This window comes from Taudactylus pleione, unplaced genomic scaffold, assembly GCF_031769625.1.
Source record: "Taudactylus pleione unplaced genomic scaffold, aTauple2 ptg000080l, whole genome shotgun sequence".
Lineage (NCBI taxonomy): Eukaryota > Metazoa > Chordata > Amphibia > Anura > Myobatrachidae > Taudactylus > Taudactylus pleione.
The window spans coordinates 4,312,716-4,332,890 of NW_028284482.1; the positions used below are offsets into that span (position 1 = coordinate 4,312,716).

Genomic DNA, 20,175 nt, shown 5'->3' on the forward strand with positions numbered 1-20,175 from the left:
GCGCTGCCAGACTACAATGATGCAGCACGCTGGGTGCAGACAGAAATTAAACAAGTAGAGCTTCCCATTCAGAGGCACACAGATAGGGGGAAGCGGGCAGATGCTCACAAAGGCTGGGTGGGCAGAGGCATATAAGGGTGGGTAGAGGGGGCAGGCAGAAGAACACAGGGTGGGCTGACACACACATGGGAGTTGGGGCAGAGGCACACATGTGGAAGGGGGTAGATAGAGAGTGACAAGTAAATAGATAAAAAAAAAATTTAAGCATTAACAGACATACCTGGTGGTGAGGATGGGGGTGGGGAAGTCAAAGAAATGCAGACATACTGATTTTGGGAGTGTGTTGGGGGCAGCTCTATATACTCCCTAGGGCCCGGCAGCAGTGACATCAGATTGGCTGCCTGTCATTACTGGCTGCAGGGAGCTCTCAGTCGACTCTGCAGTACTTTATAAATTGGTGTGGTGAGCAGTCTCTGGCCCTTCCCTGCTCCCCAAATTTCGCTCAGCACAGCCACCTCACTGAATTGATAGGCAGCCAAACTGATTGACAGGCTGCCTGTCATACAATGCTGCCGGGCTGGCGAGTATGGACAAGGTATATTATTTATGTAAAGCAGCCAGTCACTACAAGCATTTAGACAAAAGGAGGGATACCCAAATGGGTATGCACAGGCGCTGGAATGAGCTGTTAATCTAGCAGCTGCTGAAATATGAGATCATCAATCCCTACACAATAGAAAACACCAACACAGATAGCAGCGCTATTGATATATACACATACAAATAAATATTGAAATTCAATTAGTACCAGTAAAATGAACAGTATATATTTATTAAAAATTATGATATTTACCATATCAATTGAAATGTAAAGTGTACATGTACAATAAAAACATACAATCTCACCCACAACTTTGGATTAGAATGTTTCGATGGTGGCAGACTGATAGGTAAGTGGATAAGCCTTTATAAGGTTTGCAAAATTAAGGATTGCAGATCTTTATAGCAGCCTATTTCTCCTGGTATCCGCTAGAGGGATGTCCCTTGATCCAATCACTGGGTCCTCAATGGTGCGGTATCCATAGGCAACACGCTGTAATCCGATGTATTATGCCTCCTTTTTGGGCTGATCTCTTCAACTGCAGGGAGCTCAATTGGGACAGAGTACTGCACTTGTATAGGTGTCCGCTAGAGGAAATTCCCTTGAGGTAGTGGATCAATATAGCATGTCCTCAAATGGTGCGGCATCCATCAGCAAGCAGCTGACTAGATGATAAGCAGTTACTCCGTAATTCAGTTATTTAGTCCCAAGAACTCAATAAGGCAGTGGATTGAGTCCACCTCAAAGTCGGTGGTGAGATAGGTAATGGAATGAGTCCTAACGCGTTTCACTGCATCAAGGTGCAGCTTTATCAACTACTACTACAAGCATTTAGGACTATTCCACAAGCCCACTCATATGTATGTGTGACCTGATATAATTCCAAAACAGACAACAGTCATGAGGTCCCCAACATACAGTACACACACACACACACAGGGGTGAGGGCCCCCACATACAGTACACACGGGTGAGGGCCCCCACATACAGTACATAGCCGAACTGGCTTTGCCTTGTAAATGCCTGCAACTTTAAAAAAACGATCGAGATCAGTCTGCATCCCGCACCTCTGGCAGACTCATCCCGTCCCGTCCTGCGTGTCTATTGTGAATGAGCTATTGGACAACTACAAGAATATGGGTTGTAGAATGTCACTTAAAATTATCTGGACCAATGGTTCACAAACTCTGTCCTCCCCACACAGGTCACCTTTCCCAGGTCACCCAACAGGTGCACAGGTGTATTCATTACTCACTGAAGCATTTTAAAAGATCCACAGGTGGAGCTAATTATTTCATTTGTGATTCTGTAAAGAGACCTGGCAAACATGCACTGTGTGGAGTCCTGAGGCCCGAGTTTGAGAAACTGTGATCTAGACTCTTCTTGACAACCTGGGTTAGTGAAAACGTTCCCCCTGTTCATCACTTACACTTAAGCTGGCCACACACTAGACCAACTTACATCCAACCAGCCAACTTGTTGATTGGTTGGAATGAAAATCTGGTAATGTATGGGAGTAAATGATGATCAGCAATTTGCTCCTAAATGCCAGAAAACAGATGAAAATGGTCGTTCAGACAAGTTTGTTAAATGTTTGATCTAAACTATTTGTTCAAACAACAGTTTTGGTCCATTTTCCAGCGTTTGGGAGCAAATTGCTGATTGTATTCCTTACCAGATTTTCATTCCAACCAAACAACTAGTTGGCTGGTTGGACAGATAATCATTAGATGTGTGGCCAGCTTAAAGCTGGCCACACATCTAAAGATTATCTGTCCAACCAGCCAACTAGTTGATTGGTTGGAGTGAAAATCTGGTAAAGGTATGAAAGCAAATGACAATCAGCAATTTGTTCCCAAATGCCGGAAAATGGACAAAAACTGTTGTTTGAACAAATTGTTTAGATCAAACATTTAACAAACTTGTCTGACGGCCATTTTCATCTGTTTTCTGGCATTTAGGAGCAAATTGCTGATCATCAGTTACTCCCATAGGTTACCAGATTTTCATTCCAACCAATCAACTAGTTGGCTGGTTGGGCAGATAATCTTTAGATGTGTGGCCAGCTTAAGACATTCGGACAATGGAGCATCACTACCAAGGATGCTGAGACCCTGCAATGATGGGGGATGGGGGACTACTGCTGGGTCCTTTTTAGAGAAACCAATGAGACACTGTACAAACGGAAAGCATCAACATAAAGCAAAGTGACTTCACCTTTTGTCTTTTATTAACAATTACATTACAGCTCATTTGGATTAAGATTTTCTGAAGTTTAGTTTCTGCAGTATTTAAATGTTTCTACAGTTTTATTAGTATTTTATAAATGAATATGATGAGAATATTTAATTTCTAAAGTGATTCATTTAAATGTTCACTTATCTTACTTTTTCTTTGTGTGTATCGAATAAATGTGACGTGATAGGGGAAAAATCAAATTTTTTCTGAATTCAACATCCCACAGACCATTATAACCCTTAACACAGGGGTTCCCAACCACGGTCCTCAAGGCACACTAACAGTCCAGGTTTTAGGGATAGCCACAGTTGAGCACAAGTGACTTAATTAGTACCTCAGTTATTTTGATTTAACCATCTGTGCACAATCATGGATATCATTAAAACCAGGACTGTTAGTGTGCCTTGAGGACCGAGGTTGGGAATCACTGCCTTAACAGATGAAAGCCTTTCCTTTAGAAAAATTGCAAAGACAAGGGGATAAATTTACTAAGAATCGAAAATGGTTGAGTTTTTAGTTTTTTTTTTAATCTCGATTCGCATAGCCGAATCTTTGGTGATCTTCCTGTTTATCATCTCGCAAATTTACTGAGAAGTGAGTTTAGCTGAAAGTGAGATGGCCGATGGCGAAGCAGATCGAGATATCTCCCCCGAGTTGCAAATGAAGATGTTACTCACCCGAGATTGCAGTGTTTTCTCTCTGCAAATTTCTCCCGAGCTAGCAGCCTGCACATATCAGCGAGATATGTGCTGGCTGCTTGTGTGTTAAGACCTGTAAAAGAACGGGATAAATGTTATGAAAAAAAATTACATAGGATCCCCCCCCCCCCCCTCTCCCCCCAAATGCCTAGCCAGCCCCGGACTTACCAGCCAGTCCTGGTACCTAAAATTACAGGGAACAAAACGAGTAGGGTTCCACCGTAATTCAGGTACCAGCACCAGGCTGCAGGGCCAGTCCTGGTTTTAATTATAGAGGGAAAAAAAATTGCATAGGGGTCTCCCTATAATTAAAACCAGCAACGGACCCTTTCTAGCGGGGGCTGATGTTACAGCCAGGGGAGCCCTTTCACCAGACCCCCATACATCAGTCCTGACCACTAGTCAGGCCAGGGCCCCTGGGGAGTTGGGGGACTCCCCCACAATAAAGAGGTCCCCCTCTCCAAGGCACCCCTGGCCTAGGTTGATAGCCCGGGGCTATCCCCGCCACCACTGGGCAGTGGGTGACGGGTTGATGGTGTATGTGGTGTGTAAAAATAGAAGTATCAACATTGTCTTTACAGTCAAACTGCAGGTCCCAGCAAGCCTCTCCCACATGCTGGTACTTGGAGAGGCACAAGTACCACCATGCGGGACATTAAGGGCCCGCTGGTACCTGTAGTTCACCTGTAGAGAAATGTTTTAAAAAACACAAAACACACACCGTGAAAGTAGTGTTTTATTACAAACACACACATACTCACATAAAATTATCTACGTTACCAGGAATGGTCCCCTTGTCCAAAGTAGGCATCCAAGGTCGTCTTAAAACAAAAAAACGGAAATCACGATCCATGCAACAGATACCAACAGGATGTTTTTTTGTTAAATATACCTTTATATAAACTATTTACAGGCAGAAAAATACACAAATCACAATGATTTGTGTATGTTTCAGCAACACTCACAGCTCTGGAGGAGAGTGTTTAAAACTTCAATTTGGCAGAGAGTTTGCTGTTAACTGACCCGAGATTGTCATCTCGATTGGTAAATTTGCGAGCTGTATCTTTTAGGTGAAAAGAACTTCCGAGTTTGCCCGATGGTGATAAGATTTGAGTTTGACAACTCACCCGACTTTGCCTTTTTGTAAATTTGCAAGTTGAAAATCATGCCTAAACTCTCCTGAGATTGACATCTCGACCAAACTCGATTCTTAGTAAATTTACGCCAAGGTATCCGTGTGGACAGTCATAAAAAGGAACTTGGAAGCTAAAGTCACAAAAGAATCGGAAGACAAGTTTTCTGAGAGTCATCAGCTTCAAGCTCTGCTTAACATTGGTCAAAGTTAGAAACTTTCAACTATGAAGATAAGACTTCGAGCTGCAGGTTTGACAGCTCAAGTGGCAGTAATAAAGCCATTCCTAAAATGGCATAATAAGCAAAAGAGGTTCGGCTGGGCCATGAATAAAAAAAATAAAAAGGGAAACTGCTAATTTGGTGTTATACATCTTTTAATTTAAATCTATTATCTCATTATTTATAAAGAATATAAAATATGTATTAAAACGAGACACATTTAAAAATCTACAAAAACCTTAATAGAGAAGAAGTAAACACTGGATTACTGCATGAACCTTATAGCATACAAAATAATAATAGAGGGGGCGTGGCCTGGCTGCTGAGCTAGCAGGACACGGGGACTCTTTCCGCCAGTTGTACCCACTTACAACACCCTCTGGTACCTCACCGGAAGCTGCAGCACTGGTGTTTGCAGATCCAACAGGACCCACTCCCTCTCTGTGTTTGGGCCTGGTGCGCGCGCTGACGCTGCTGCCTTAATTACCGCATCCCTCCAGATGGACCTGATGCAGATCTCACTGCCAGTGTATAAGCTGCCCTTCCTCCTCTCTGCCGCAGGTGGCACTCTACATATATCGGTGATTTGGAGGCCCACTCGCTGTAGCTTGCAAGGGTGAGTACAAACACAGAGATCAGCACAGTGAACAGTGGTCAGCCATCTTTGGCAACTACAACATAAGCAACAATTGCAATATAATATTACAGGCTGCACAGGAACCAGAGCACAATCCCATATTTCTCCTTATATATACTGGAACATATTGTATTTTTTCTTTCCTACAAGGATGAACTGCTGATAATTTTATTTTCATAGTCTCTGCTATACTCAACAACGTCTGATATCATTACTATACACTGCATAGATCCAGTTAAGAAGAATGTATTTGTTTCAATTTGTTACTGAGATTGACAGCTATTATTGATTGCCTAGTTAGCTACTGCCACACGCATTGTCAGCTTGTTTTTCCTCCCCACACCTGTGGATTGAGGAAGCATTTTACTGAGAGATTTACCTATAGTGCTTCAAACTTAGTGAGACTGCTGGCCAAGTTGCAAAGTAGTATTAGTACTCTCAAGAATCTGTGTAAACTGCTTCATATGATATAATTTGCTATTCTCTCCACAAGGTATTAACATTTATTGCTTCAACATTGGACTCTATATGTAACTGCTCTTACATAAGACCTCATTGCTATCCCTCACACTCTACTTTATATACGGTGTAGCATATAACAAAGCGTATTGTCACTACGCATATTTTTCTTTTTATATATGGAAAAATTCCTATCTTCCTCTGCCACACTGAAGCCTCAACAGCAAAGACAGGAAAAGCATAGGGCTGATCCTAATATGGCTCCGGGGAAAGACACATAGGCAGTAACTCCTGCTGCGAAAAAGGTACTGGCTCCTCAAGACTCCTATGTCACCTATAATGATGTGGTTGATGCCATTAAAACAATGATGGGTCCCCTCCAATCTCAGGCTGTATATGACATCACTTCTCAATTACAACACCTTACTCCCAGGCTCGAAAAAGATAATTCTCAATTATGGAACAAATTGGACAACCTCGAAAATTGGTCTCATAGGAACAATATTAGATTGGTAGGTTTACCAGAAACAAAGGCCCTGCTATGGCTCACTTCGTCTGAAATACTCTACCATCATTGTTTGGGATTGAAATAGAATGTCCAGACCTAGTGTTGGAAAGAGTTCATAGAGTAGGACAACCTCCCCATACACCAGAAGCTCGTCCTAGAGTAGTTCTCTTCCATCGCCTTAATTACTTGCACAAGCAAGCTTTTTGGGCAGCTTCTAGACTCAAAATGTTGATAAAGTAGGAGATCTCAAAATTATATATTTTTCAGGATTATTCTGTGGAACTTTTTAGAGCTCGCAAGGCCTTTTCTCCAGTTTGCACCCAGCTGATTGCAGACAGATGTAAAATTTGCCCTCATTTACCCTGCTAGACTTCGGTTGTTTAAATGCACTTCCTTTAAAGATTTCACAAATCCTGCTGATGCTGAAGCATATCTTTGTTGAGAGAAAGAGGCATCCTCTCAACACATCTCAGATTCTCCTTCAAGGTCAAAGTAATAGTTTTTATTTTTTGGTACTCATCTTGGAATTCCCGCAACTTTTTTTTTTTTTACCCATTTAATTATGTCATAATCTTCTGTATATTTGGATTCTAGATACACAGATGCCCATTTGATACTTTACTTCTCACATCTGCTGTGGCTAAGTATGTTTAAACCTATCAACTACATTGAATGTTTTATGTTATATGCTTATATTTGCTCTTATACATGCAATGATGTTACTCACTTTTCTGATATTCTATTACACATCAAGACTTGATATCGTTGATGTAGCGACTGTTTTGAATTCTATGTTTTCATTATTGAAGTATTGTTTACTAATGGTTATAGCATGGGGCTTTATGTGCCTAATTACACCTTATAACGCCTGCTCAGGCACAGTCTCTATTTTAATGCCTTATCAGCTAGTTAATTTCAATTGTATTACATTGGTAGCATAGGTTCTCCTTATGGCTCAATGCTTCAAATTTCTTGTTGTTCCCCTGTTGTTGTCTGTGTCTCTCTATCCCCGTTTTCTCTCTCCCACTCAACTAACATCATTAAAGTTTTGAAACATAGCTCTGTTTTGGCAGCTTCATCGTCTTTTAAATTTCATATAAAGCAATGGAATGTAGGTGGAATTAAATCACCTATCAAACGACGTAAAATACTCGCGTATCTCTCTAAGCAACAATCTTGTGTGTCTCCAGGAAATTCACCTAACGGCCTCAGAATCACAGAAACTACAAATGCTCAATTTGTTTTTGTAGCAGCCGCCCCTTTCAATTCCAAATCTTGTGGGGTTGTAATATTAACTAAACGCACTCTTTCTATTTCCGTGTTGTCAATAGATTAAGATACCGAGGATCGATGTATTATATCTGAAATACTTATTAAAATAATTCAAAATATATTATGCAGTGTGTATGCACCAAATGTTTATAAGAAGGCCTTTTTGAATCCGTTATTGACAAAACTATTGGTATAAGGTTCAAACTCACTGAGTGTTTGTGGTGATTTCAATTATCGTCTCCTCTACTCTTGATCGTTCCTACACTCCTAATATTGCTACCCCGCTCCCTAAATTGGGAGTTCCTACATTAGCCAAGAGATTACAATTAGGGAACGTTTGGAGGGCTATCCACCCTACTGATAAAGATTATACCTGATTATTGGCAGCCCATCAAACATTATCACAGATTATAGTCTGTTATCCCGTTCTCATTTCCCAAAAGTATTAGACACAAAAATGTAACCTATTATTCTCTCTGATCATGCATTGATGTTGATGATGCTTCAAACAGACTTGGACAAAGGCCCCTATCGGCACTAGCGGTTTCACACTCATTTATCACAATCTCTTTCATTTCGCAATAGACTAGAATCGGCCTAGATGGATTACAAACATGCAAGTCTCTCTTGTGCAGAATCCAACCCCTCTTTGTTTTGTCAATCAGGGAAGGCAGTTCTACAGGGAGCCATGATTTTATATGTTTCTGCGGAGAACAAAAAATGCCTAATACCTATCTTGAGCTTCAAATTAAGATCACAGACTCCTTTCAGGCATTCAAATCTAATCAGACTCCCTCATCTAAATTAGCATTTCTCACAACCATAACTCATTTTGATGAATACCTCAAGGTCAGAGGTGAACGATATCTTTTTTCCATTAATTACAAATTTTGCAACAAGACTGGTAAACTGTTGACTAATCTATTGCGAGGCACCCAAACACCGATGGTGGTGCATCCACTACGCACACCTGATGGCTCTTTGACTGGGTCTATTGGCCAAATCATTGACATAATGAAAAACTTTTATGCTACACTTTATGCTAATGATTCTACTACTAGTTTCTCTACATGGAACACTCCCCTTCTTCCATAGGACCCAGAAGATTTAACTGAAACTCTCATAGCACCAATCATAATTGAGAAGTTGTTGGGGTTGTGCAGCAGCTAAAGCTCCCAACCCTGATGGACTATCTGCTGAATTTTACAAAATTCTCTTACCTCGTATTGGTGAGACCCTAGTTTCGTTTTATAATACTATTGTTGCGACCAAAACAATACCACTTAATTTTAATTCAGCACTCATTAAAGTCCTCCCTAAACTGGGAAGAGATTTAACATTATAGGTTATAAAATATTAACAAAGATATACGCTGACAAATTGAAACTGATCTTGCCGCACGTTATACATACTGATCAGACAGGCTTCATTTTTGGGAAGACATTCAGTGGTTAATATCCGCAGGGTTTTGGCCGCTATTCAACAAACTCATTCATCTAACTGTTCTACGCCTTGAGTGATAATTTCCTTTGACCCAGAAAAGGCTTTCAGTCTTGTAATCTGGAACCATCTTTTTAACACACTTCAGCATTTTGGGTCTCCTTCCTCATTCATTGACATTTTGAAGACACTTTACACTAATCCTCTCTCACAAATTTCTTCCAATGGATGGATATATCTCCCCTCCTTTTTCAATATGTCAAAGAACAAACAGGCATGTCTACTGTCTCCCATCCTGTTCGCTTTGGAAATGGAACCTTTGGCTGTGACATTGCATACTTCTCCACTGGTTGAAGGTATTTTGGTTGGTAATATACTTCTAAAAGTCTAAATTTTTGCTGAAGACATGTTGTTCTTTCTTTCCAATCCAAATGTATCATTACTAGCTGTGTTAGATATACTATCTGCCTTCAGATCAATATAGAGTGAATGTGGACATATCTGAGATTCTCCCTATCGGTGGCCCGGTGGTATATTATAATTCTCTGTCGATCCTACAATCCTTTTGTATTTCCTACAACTTTCTTAACTATCTTGGGGTTCATATTACCTCTAACCTTACTGAACTCTCTTCTGCCAATTTTACCACGGTAATAAATAAGATTACCACTATGTTGGATAATTGGAAGTCTCTCCCTTTCTCTGTTGGGTTGATTGGCAGTAATTAAAAGTATAATTTTCCCAAAATGTTCTACTTTATGCAAATGTTACCAATTAGTTTGACTAGAAAAGATATTAAATATATTACTAACTGCTTTTCTCGTTTTATATGGCAAGGTAAGGGACCTCGAGTGGCTATGGTGAAGATGAAGACTTCTCGATGTAAAGGAGGTCTTGGACTCCCTGATTTGTCCTCTTATTCTTTCAATTTTTTTTCGCTATGTCAGTGATTGGTTGCTGGAGACTAGTGTTTACACAGATCATCATCTAGATATGGCCTTACTTGCTCCTTTCTCTCCTAGTTCTTTATTACATACTAAAACAGAAGATATTCCCCTATCCATACTAGATAACATTCTTTTTAAGTTTACTTATTACTCTTGGATTTCTGTAAACCTATATTGCATGGTAACCCTCTCTATTCCACATATGTTCCCATTTGGGAACGTTCCGCCATCTTTAACGAATAGTAATTAACTCGGTTGGAAAGAGAGAGGTTTATCGATCACTTCTAAAGTGTTTGACCCAGGTGGACACCACTTATCCTTTGACAGACTACAACAATTATACCAGTTGCCAAGGGAGCATTTTTATGTGTACCTTCAAACCAGACATTACATATGTTCCCTTCATAGGTCTCCAGATAGAGACCCCTCCCAACCTATTACATACAATACTGAGATTGATTTCTACAATCCCTCATAAGATTAATATATAAGATTAATATGCTTTACACACAATTAACAGATGATCATTCGTCTAATTCTTGGATATCCTTACTTAATGCATGGAAAACTGATATTCCCTCTTTAACTACACTCCTAGATCTTTTTAGCCATTTTGATTCCACCCTTAAATATTTACAGTTGGCTTATTTGCAAGAAGTCCATATTATCCATAGGGCATACATTTCCCCGGCTCAGCGAAGACACATGGTGGCATCAAAATCTGGAGCCTGCTCGAAATGTCATATGACCAATGCCAAATTTTTACATTGTATCTGGGGCTGTAGAGAAGTAAAAAAATGTTGGTAGTTCAATTTGTTAATACTATGTTTTCCCTCCACCTAACCTGATCCGTTAGTCTGCATTTGTGGTAATTATAAATCTTGGGATTAAGGCTCAGATATGATATTCACTTCGCCTCCTCACTGTTCTTCTTACTGTTGTGTAGAAAGTCATTCTTACACATCAGATAAGTACTTCTTCACTGTCTCTTTCTGAAGTCATGCAAAACATGTTACAACGTCTTTACTTGATAGGCGCTCGACAATGCCCGATATAAATAAGGGAGTGGAAAATTATACCATAAGTGGGAACCTTTTATTAATACCTTGGAGATATCTTCTCAGGAACACATACTTTTTGATAATACTGATTGGTATTTACTTAGATATATTTCTTCAATCACTTAATGTGTGGAGTCATTGGCTTCCTGTACTCCCCACTAGATTCAAGTTACACTTTTCAACCCATGGTAATCTTCTAACCCTGCCCAGGATGAGCTAAATATTTATTCCTCCTTAATATTTCTTCCCCCTTCTCTCTTCCCGTGTCTTCTTCCCTGTTGTTTTTATCAACATTTTCTTTGTTATAGTCATTTTCTCATAAACATATACAAAACTACTATATGTTAGTAAGGGATGAAGAGATGTTGTCTTTTAACGTCCTAAAGTTTACAGTCGCTGTTCTCTTATATTTCAGTGTTATTCTTTAGTATTGTATGCAAATCCATTCTACAAATGTACTGTATTGTACATAATGGTGGTTCTTTCTTTATACCTCTTTTTTGTGAAAACCTATAAAGTTTTTATGTATAAAAAAATTAATATAGCGTTCGTATGTCCACTAGTAGTAACCAAAAATAGATACACAGTACAAATAATTCACCAATCAGTTCAGGGCTCATAGTTTGAAGGAGACTCCTTTAATTAGGGGAATCCCCTGCAGTGCTTCAGCAAGTCTGTCCCTGCCGGCTGTGTCAGTGCACCAAACAGAGCAGGATTCGCAGAATGCGGGAATTTCCTATGATGAGGAGATCACCTCCAGCACACATGTGAGTCTCTCCGTCCCTGCCGGACGTGTAGTATCACTGCTGTTGTTGCTAGTCTGTTTGCCATTAAGAACCGGGTAAGAGTTTCACTGCGCTATTTAAATAAAGATTGTAAAGTGCGCACTTACAATATTAAATCCAGAAAATTCAAGATGCGGATTAAATAGTTCCTTCGGGTTATACCAATAAGTCATGTTTGCAGTCAACACTCCTATGAATGTATTTCCTTCTCTCAGAACTTTATCGTCTTTATCAATGACCATCACCTTCTCTCTTTTAACCTGTCCCTCTCTCCTTCCCCTCCTCTACCTCCAAAAGCCACCATCACTAAGCGTCACATTGACGCTATCGACAGTTTCCTTTTCTACCCTGCTTGACTCACTACTTTCCCCTAGCCTCTCTCTCTCCTGCCCTGATCAAGCCACTTCCCTATATAACGCCTCCCTTACTTCTGCTCTGGACTCTGTTGCTCCGGCGATCACTACTCACACTCACAGATCTACTCCCCAACCCTGGCATTCCAAATGCACCAGATACCTGCAAAAGTGTTCACGAGCGACAGTGGAGAAGATCACGCTCTAAGGCAGATTTTCTCCATTTAAAATTTATGCTCTCATCCTATAGTGCTGCTCTCTTCCTCTCTAAACAGTCATACTTCAAGATCCTCATCTCCTCTCACTCCTCTAATCCCCAACATGTCTTCACCACTTTCAACTCCCTCCTTCGCCCACTCCCTTCTTGTCTCCCCTCCTTGCTCTCTGCCCTTGACTTTGCTACCTACTTTACATCTAAAATTGATTCCATACGTCAGGACATCATATCTAACCAGTCCACCAGCTCTCCACCTCCTCCTTTCCCAGATCACCCCTCCCCATCAACTTTACCAACTCTAACATCCTTCTCCCTTGTATCTGGAGAGGAAGTCATGGCCCTCATTCGGTCCTCCCCACCCTTCCACCTCCCCTCTTGACCCTATCCCCTCCCTCCTCCGCTTCCTCTCTTTCTGCCTGCTCCCATCTTGCTCACCTCATTAACTTCTCCCTCTCATCAGGCACTGTTCCTTCTGCATTCAAGCATACCCTTTTCTCCCCCATTCTTAAAAAACCTACCCTTGATCCTAACCTTTCTGACTACCGACCCATACCTCTCCTCCCTTTTGCCTCCAAACTCCTTGAGCGGATTGTCTACAAACGCCTTACCACTTTTCTTTCCTCCCACTCCCTCCTTGACCCTTTTCAGTCTGGCTTAGTCCACTCCACTGAAACTGCCCTCACGAAAGTCAGCAACGACCTCCTTGCTGCCAAATCCAAAGGCCACTACTCTCTTCTCATTCTCCTTGATCTCTGCTGCTTTTGACACTGTGGACCACCCTCTCCTGCTGCATATCCTTCACTCCCTTGGTCTACGTGACACTGCCCTCTCCTGGCTGTCATCCTACCTCCGTGACCGCTCTGTCTGTTTCCTCTCATGACTCCTCTTCCCCCCCCCCACAGCCTCTTACAGTAGGTGTTCCCCAAGGTTCTGTTCTTGGACCTCTCCTATTCTCACTCTCTAGGTGAACTCATCAGCTCTCTTGACCTCCATTATCATCTCTATGCTGATGATACTCAAATCTACCTTTCCTCCCCTGATCTCTCCCCCTCTCTTCTGACTCGTATCTCCAACTATCTCTCTGCTCTCTCTTCCTGGATGTCCCAGCGATTTCTTAAACTTAATATGTCTAAGACAGAGCTGATCGTCTTCCCACCCTCCCACATAACCTCACTTCCCACTATTTCTTTATCAATTGATGGAATAACTATCTCATCTAGTCCCAAGGTGCGCGCTGTCTTTGAGTTATCCTGGACTCATCCCTCTCCTTCAAACCACATATCCAGAACCTTTCACAGTCCTGTCGTTTCCATCTCAAAAATATTTCTAAGATCAGACCCTATCTCACCCAGGATGCTACTAAAACCCTCATACACTCACTGGCCATCTCCAGATTGGACTACTGTAACCTCCTATCTGGCCTCCCCAAATCTCATGTCTCTTCTCTCCAGTCTATGCTTAATGCTGCTGCACGGCTTATCTTCCTCTCCAAACACTCTACATCTGCCTCCCCTCTCCTACAAGCCATCCACTGGCTCCCCTTCCCTTTTAGAACCCAATTTAAGGTTCTCACGCTCACTTACAAAGCCCTCACCCAATCTTCTCCCATATATATCTCTGATCTCATCTCCCTTCACTCTTCTCTCTGCTCTCTTCGTTCAACTAATGCACGCCGCCTTTCATGCCAGCTGATTACTTCCTCCCACGCCCGCCTCCAAGACTTTACCCACGCTGCTCCCCACCTCTGGAACTCTCTTCCACTCCCAGGGCCCTCTGCCTTCTTGTGCTTCTCCCTACTTCAGTTTCATCTACTTCTTACTCACCACTAGGGTACCTAACACTTGGTTGCTTATGCTCTGTTGCTTATCTGGATGTTATGGTCGCTAATGTAGCAATATATATTATCCATGTCCTGGTCCTGTAGTGTATTGTTCTGTAAGTCGCTTGTCTACAACTTGTTTATGTACTTTGTAAGGCGCTGTGGAACATTTGTGGCACCATATAAACGATAATGATAATAACACTGCACAACAATGAAAATGTTTCCGATGTGAAAATAGTTACTTCTAATTGATTTCAGCATGCAAAGAATGAATGACATTTAAAACTCTGTTAGCTCTGAGCAGCAGCGTATCTATACTTTGGCCAGGATGGCACTTGCCAGGGGCGCCGGCCGCCAGGGGGCGCCACCTGGCAGTGCCACCATAGCAATAGATGCACTCTGCAGTGCTGTGGACAGATAGGTTATGGTGTGCTGGGCACCCGCTGGAAAGGATAGGTAGGTAGGGTGCGGGTGGCCACAGCCACACTGAGCACAGAATGCTGACCCGGCCGCTGCTGCAAGTTTTGTTTGCCGGGTGCCCGCTGCGGTGTATATCAGCGGCGCACCCGGCTGTCCTCACTTGCTGCTGTGAGGGTTGTGTATATAGATCCCCTTCAGTAGGTACATCTACGGAAGGGGTTCTGTCCACAACCCTGCTGTGAGCTCTGCTCTGCCTCCCTCGGCTCCCGCATGGTGCAGTGACTCATCTCCCAGTGCAAGGGATCGAGGAGCTGTTCGGCACGGCACAGCACTGTGAGGTTACAGGTCAGTCTCTTCTTGTTAGTGTTGGCAGGGTAGGGGGTGGTGGTGTGTGTGTGTGTGTGTTATTAACAGGTCAGTGACAGTCTCTTGTTAGTGTTGGTTGGGTGGGGGTGTGTGTGTGTTAACAGGTCAGTCTCGTGTGTTTGTATGTAGTGTGTATGTTATGTGTGTGTTTGTAAGTATGTAGTGTGTATCTTGTGTGTGTTTGTAAGTATGTAGTGTGTAATGTGTGTGTGCATGTATGCTGTGTGTGTGTTTGTAAGTATGTTGTGTGTATATTATGGGTGTGTGCATGTATGCTGTGTGTGTTTGTAAGTATGTTGTGTATATGTTATGTGTGTATGTATGCTTGTAAGTATGTCATGTGCATATGTATGCTGTGTATGTGTTTAAGTATGTCATGTCTGTATTTTATGTGTGTATGTATGCTGTGTGTTTGTAAGCATGTCGTGTGTATGTATGCTTGGAAGTATGTCGTGTGTATGTATGCTGTGTGTGTGTGTTTGCAAGCATGTTATGCGTGCATGTTGTGTGTATGTATGCTGTGTGTGTTTGTAAGCATGTTGTGTGTATATATATATATATATATATATATATATATATATATATATATATATATATATATATATATATATATTGAACTCCCCCCCCCCCCCCCCCTACTGTGTGGTAGGGGAAAATGCAAGAGAGAGGGGGGGTGCTGTCCCTTAGCTTGCCAGGGGCTCTCAGACCCCTAGATACGCCCCTGTCTCTGAGTTCCGAGATATAGCCCATTTATGACGATGTAAGGGTATTCCTAGTGAAGTGGGCAGAATTGGAGAGAATCTTACCAGCAATCTGCGTTCCGCGCAGAGGGGGCGGGGCCTAATGACCCAATTAAATGAATCAGTTATTTCTCCCCTATTCAAATATATGTGATTCACGGGATCACCCACACAAGATAACTGTGGTGCACTGAGTGACAAGCATAGTGAGCGATTCCACCAAGACATTTCAGCAATGGAACAAAGATCTCAGGGTAGGTGAATCACTACTGTTGGACAATGACAAGAGATGCCTAAGAAGAGGAGTACAAGCGACAAGCAAAGAGAGAGCACTCCCATGAATAGGCCACTATATTAGATAGTACTTTCGTATGCTGTATGTTTGCTTCGTTTTGTGTTCTTATTTGTGATTGTTTGAATTAAAACAACTGTTATTTATTTTCTATCAAGAAAATATCAGATTATTTTAAAATAGCTTTTCACTATGACTATATTACTAATGTACATACAGTATAGTGCAAGTAGTGTAGCTAAAAAATAGAGCTAGTAAAAACATTCTGAAATCATTTGTTTTTCTTGACCTCAAATTAGTAATGTATGACTATTTTTACAAAGGAAACAAATTAAAAGTATTAATTTGTTGTACATTGTAATCAATGTCTTGATAAAGTTCTGAGAGCGAACGAAACGCCTTGACAGAAGAAGCATTTTTAACTGAACACCTTTGCAAAGTGTACTTATTGAACGACCTTCAAGGAAAAGAACATGAATCATGGAATGGTCAACACAGTCTCCAGACTTAATCCTCGTGATGAACTGGACAAAAGGATGAAATGAAACCAGCCTACAAGTGCAGCATGTTTGTAACTTCTGCAATAGTGTTGGGAAAAACTTCCCGAACAATATTTGATTTCCTTTGTATAAAGACTGTCACAAGTGTTTTTGGTGATTATATTTGTAATAGGTGTCAATGTACTTAAGAATACTTTGATTATTTTTTTAAATTTCCAATTGTTTATTTTGATATATGTAGCGTGTATATAAACACACGAGAAAAAATTTATTGGTACCCTTAAAGATCATGGAAACAATACTTAATTCCTCTTGAAAAGTGATGAAATTTAAAGCTAGTGTCAAAAGTATGCATGCCTTTGCTACAGTATGTCATAGAAACTGAAAAGCGATAAATGATTGCTTATTCTCCAAATATATTCTAAAATGGCCTAGATGGATTTGGTTTTACCTCTTAGAAAAGATAATAAATAATTGGATTATAGTGATATTCCTAACTAATAACTCTTGAATTAGTATAACACTTGTCTTCAATCTTGTAATCAGCCATTCAGCCTATTTAAAATACACAGCTGTTTGGTATCATTGTGTGCTGGATATGGAGCAGAGAAAGCCAAGGAGAGAGTTGTCTGAGGAATTCAGGAAGAAATTTATAGATAATCATGATACAGGTAAAGGCTATGAGACCATCTCCAAACAGCTTAGTTGCAAATATTACAGTATTAAGAAGTTTAAAGTCCATAGATTAGCCAACTTCCCTAGACACGGCCACAAGAGGAAAATCAACTCCAGGTTAAACAGAAGGTTAATGGGAATGGTAGAAAAAGAGCCAAGGAAAACTTCCAAAGAGTTACAAGCTGAACTTCAATGTCTAGGTACGTTAGTGTCTGATCGTACCTTCCAATGCTTTTTGAATAACATTGGACTTCATAGAAGAAAATCCAGTAAGACTCCACTTTGACAAAACAGCATAAAAAAGTAAGATTGCAATTTGCTAAATTGCATATTGACAAGCCACAATGCTTTTGGGAGAATGTCCTTTGGATAGGTGAGTCAAACCTAGAGCTTTTTGGCGATATCCGGATGGAAGATTGCCAGTCAATAGATCGACACCAGATAGTCGACAGGGAAAAAAAGTAGACTGTCAAATGGTCAACAGTGCTAAAGGTCAACAAGTTCAAATGGTTGACTTTTTTATGGTTTTTCAAAATTTTTCGGGTTAGGCACTAGGGGGAGGGTTAGACTTAGACTATGGTTAGATTTAGGTACCAGGGGGAGGGTTAGGGATAAATTACGAAAAAAAAATTAACAATTTGTGTGTCAATAATTTGAACCTTTTAACTGTTGACCATTTGTCCCTGCCCACCATCTGCTGTCTACCTATTGACTGTCGATCCATTATACTACTTCCCTTTTTGGTATGTGATATCAGCTCTATGTTCACAGACTAACAATAAAGCTTTGAAAGAAAAGAACACCATACATACTATAAAGTATGGAGGGGACTTGTTTATGTTTCGGGGCTGCTTTGCTGTGTCTGGCACGGGGTGCCTTCAATCTGTGCAAGGCACAATGAAATCTCAAAACTAAATTCTGAAGTGGCCTTTTATGAGCCCTGACCTGACTCCTATTGAACATTTAAGGAAAGAGCGGAAACATGCAGTCTGGTGAAGGCACCCAACAAACCTGAAGCAGCTACAGCAGTTTGCTCAGGAAGAGTGGCCTAAGCTACCTGTTGACAGTTGCAGAAGTCTACAGAAATTCCTTGATTGCAGGGATTGCCTTTAAAGGTTGTGCAACAACATATTAGGTTAAGGGTCCCATCATTTTTGGCTATTTGATTTATTATTTTAAAATATTTTATTGAATCAAAATTCAAATTTGAAATCTGATTTCTATTAAATCTAGATTAAACGATGATGGATGTCCATTACTCTAGTGAGTTTCAAGTTATTTCATAGAAAAATGTGTTCTGTTTTCATGGGAGAGTACCAAAAATGTTGGCCACTTCTGTATGTGTGTATGTATATATATATTCCCTACCATGTGTGCGCACACACACACACTGGGGTTAATTTTTGTCTGATGTCCATACAATTAGCCTACCAGTATGTTGTTGGTTTGTGGGAGGGAACCCGTGCAAGCACAGGCAGAACATACAAACTCCATATAGATGGAGGCCTCGTTGGAATCGTACTCATGCACCCAGTGCTGTGAGGCTGAAAAGCTATCCATTTGTCCCATCATGCTATCCTTTAGTGACTGAATGGAAAACCACATTGTATCTCTTCCTTCCCACTAAACCAGTGGTCTGGGGGCCTGATTCAGAGGCGCTCGCTCTGAATCAGGGCGGGCGCTGTTTTTTTTAGGAGCGGCCTCCTGGCCGCTCGCATAGCTGTGGGTGACCACCCACAGCTATAGCGAGTGGCTATGATGATGGTCGCGATGGTCAAGACCATTGCGACCATTAGGCTTGCAACGAGACCCTTGTGGTAGGGTCTCGTGGCTGCAAGCCCCAGAGAGCTTCTGGTTCAAATAGAGCCGGAAGCTCTCACACTGACCTCACTGGTGAGGTCAGTGGGGCCGCCCACAAACGGCAGGCGTTCGCATGGGAATGCCTCCGTTTGTGAAGCCACCCCCCCGCCACGCCTACAAAATGGGGCGAGCTGTCGATCAACATCGACAGCCGTCCCTTTTGTAGTAAGTCCCGGAGCGAGTGCTTTTTGCGCTCGCGCACTGGGCCACCATTGACCCGCTTGCGAGCGGGTCTGAATCAGGCCCTGTGTGTACAGCTGTAAAATGTAATTTATCAGTAATCAATCAGTAATTTGCCAACTCAAATATGTCAAGATCCATCAGTAATTTTATAACTCGCTTAAATGTATGTAGTTATCCCCATAAATCTTTGTTATATATTTTTAATGCTTGATTATTTGTTTTCTACTATATATAGATCTATTACTTATTATCCAGTGATTTTTACAGTCCACTTTTATGCAGCACTGCTGTCTTGTTTTCTTTGGATGAGGGGGAATGTGGTGTACCCCATTATAGTTACAGCCACCTTATTAATTATTGGGTTCTTAACATCAATATAGTATGTATTTATGTACAGTTTTTATTAGCAACTAGATCACATTCTTCTCAGTTTCTTTTCAGTCTGTTCATGATGACCAGCAATATTTATGTTGTTCATTAGTATAAACAGCTATTGCAAATGAAAAGGCTGTGAGCCTGAATAAGAGTTGTATGCTAATGCTGCCATTGCTGCAAATGTGTGCGCAGAGCTAAGTGAAAATATGCAGATGTTGGGAAATGTATAGAGCCGCCCACCAGCATTGCTCGCAGATTATTCCATTATCACAGTCCTGTGTGAGCCTATGGTCCTGCAGAATGGCCATGGGAACTGAGACACTGGAGCCATATTCCTGTTATACGGGATCGCAGATGCAGGGTGTGACACAGC

General features: G+C 41.3%; 1 protein-coding gene across 5 annotated transcripts in view; it reads left to right on the top strand.

The window, feature by feature from the left end:
• Nucleotides 1-20,175, top strand: part of LOC148532262 (transcription factor 20-like) — a 93,968-nt gene that overhangs the window by 68,629 nt on the left and 5,164 nt on the right. The window lies entirely within an intron of this gene.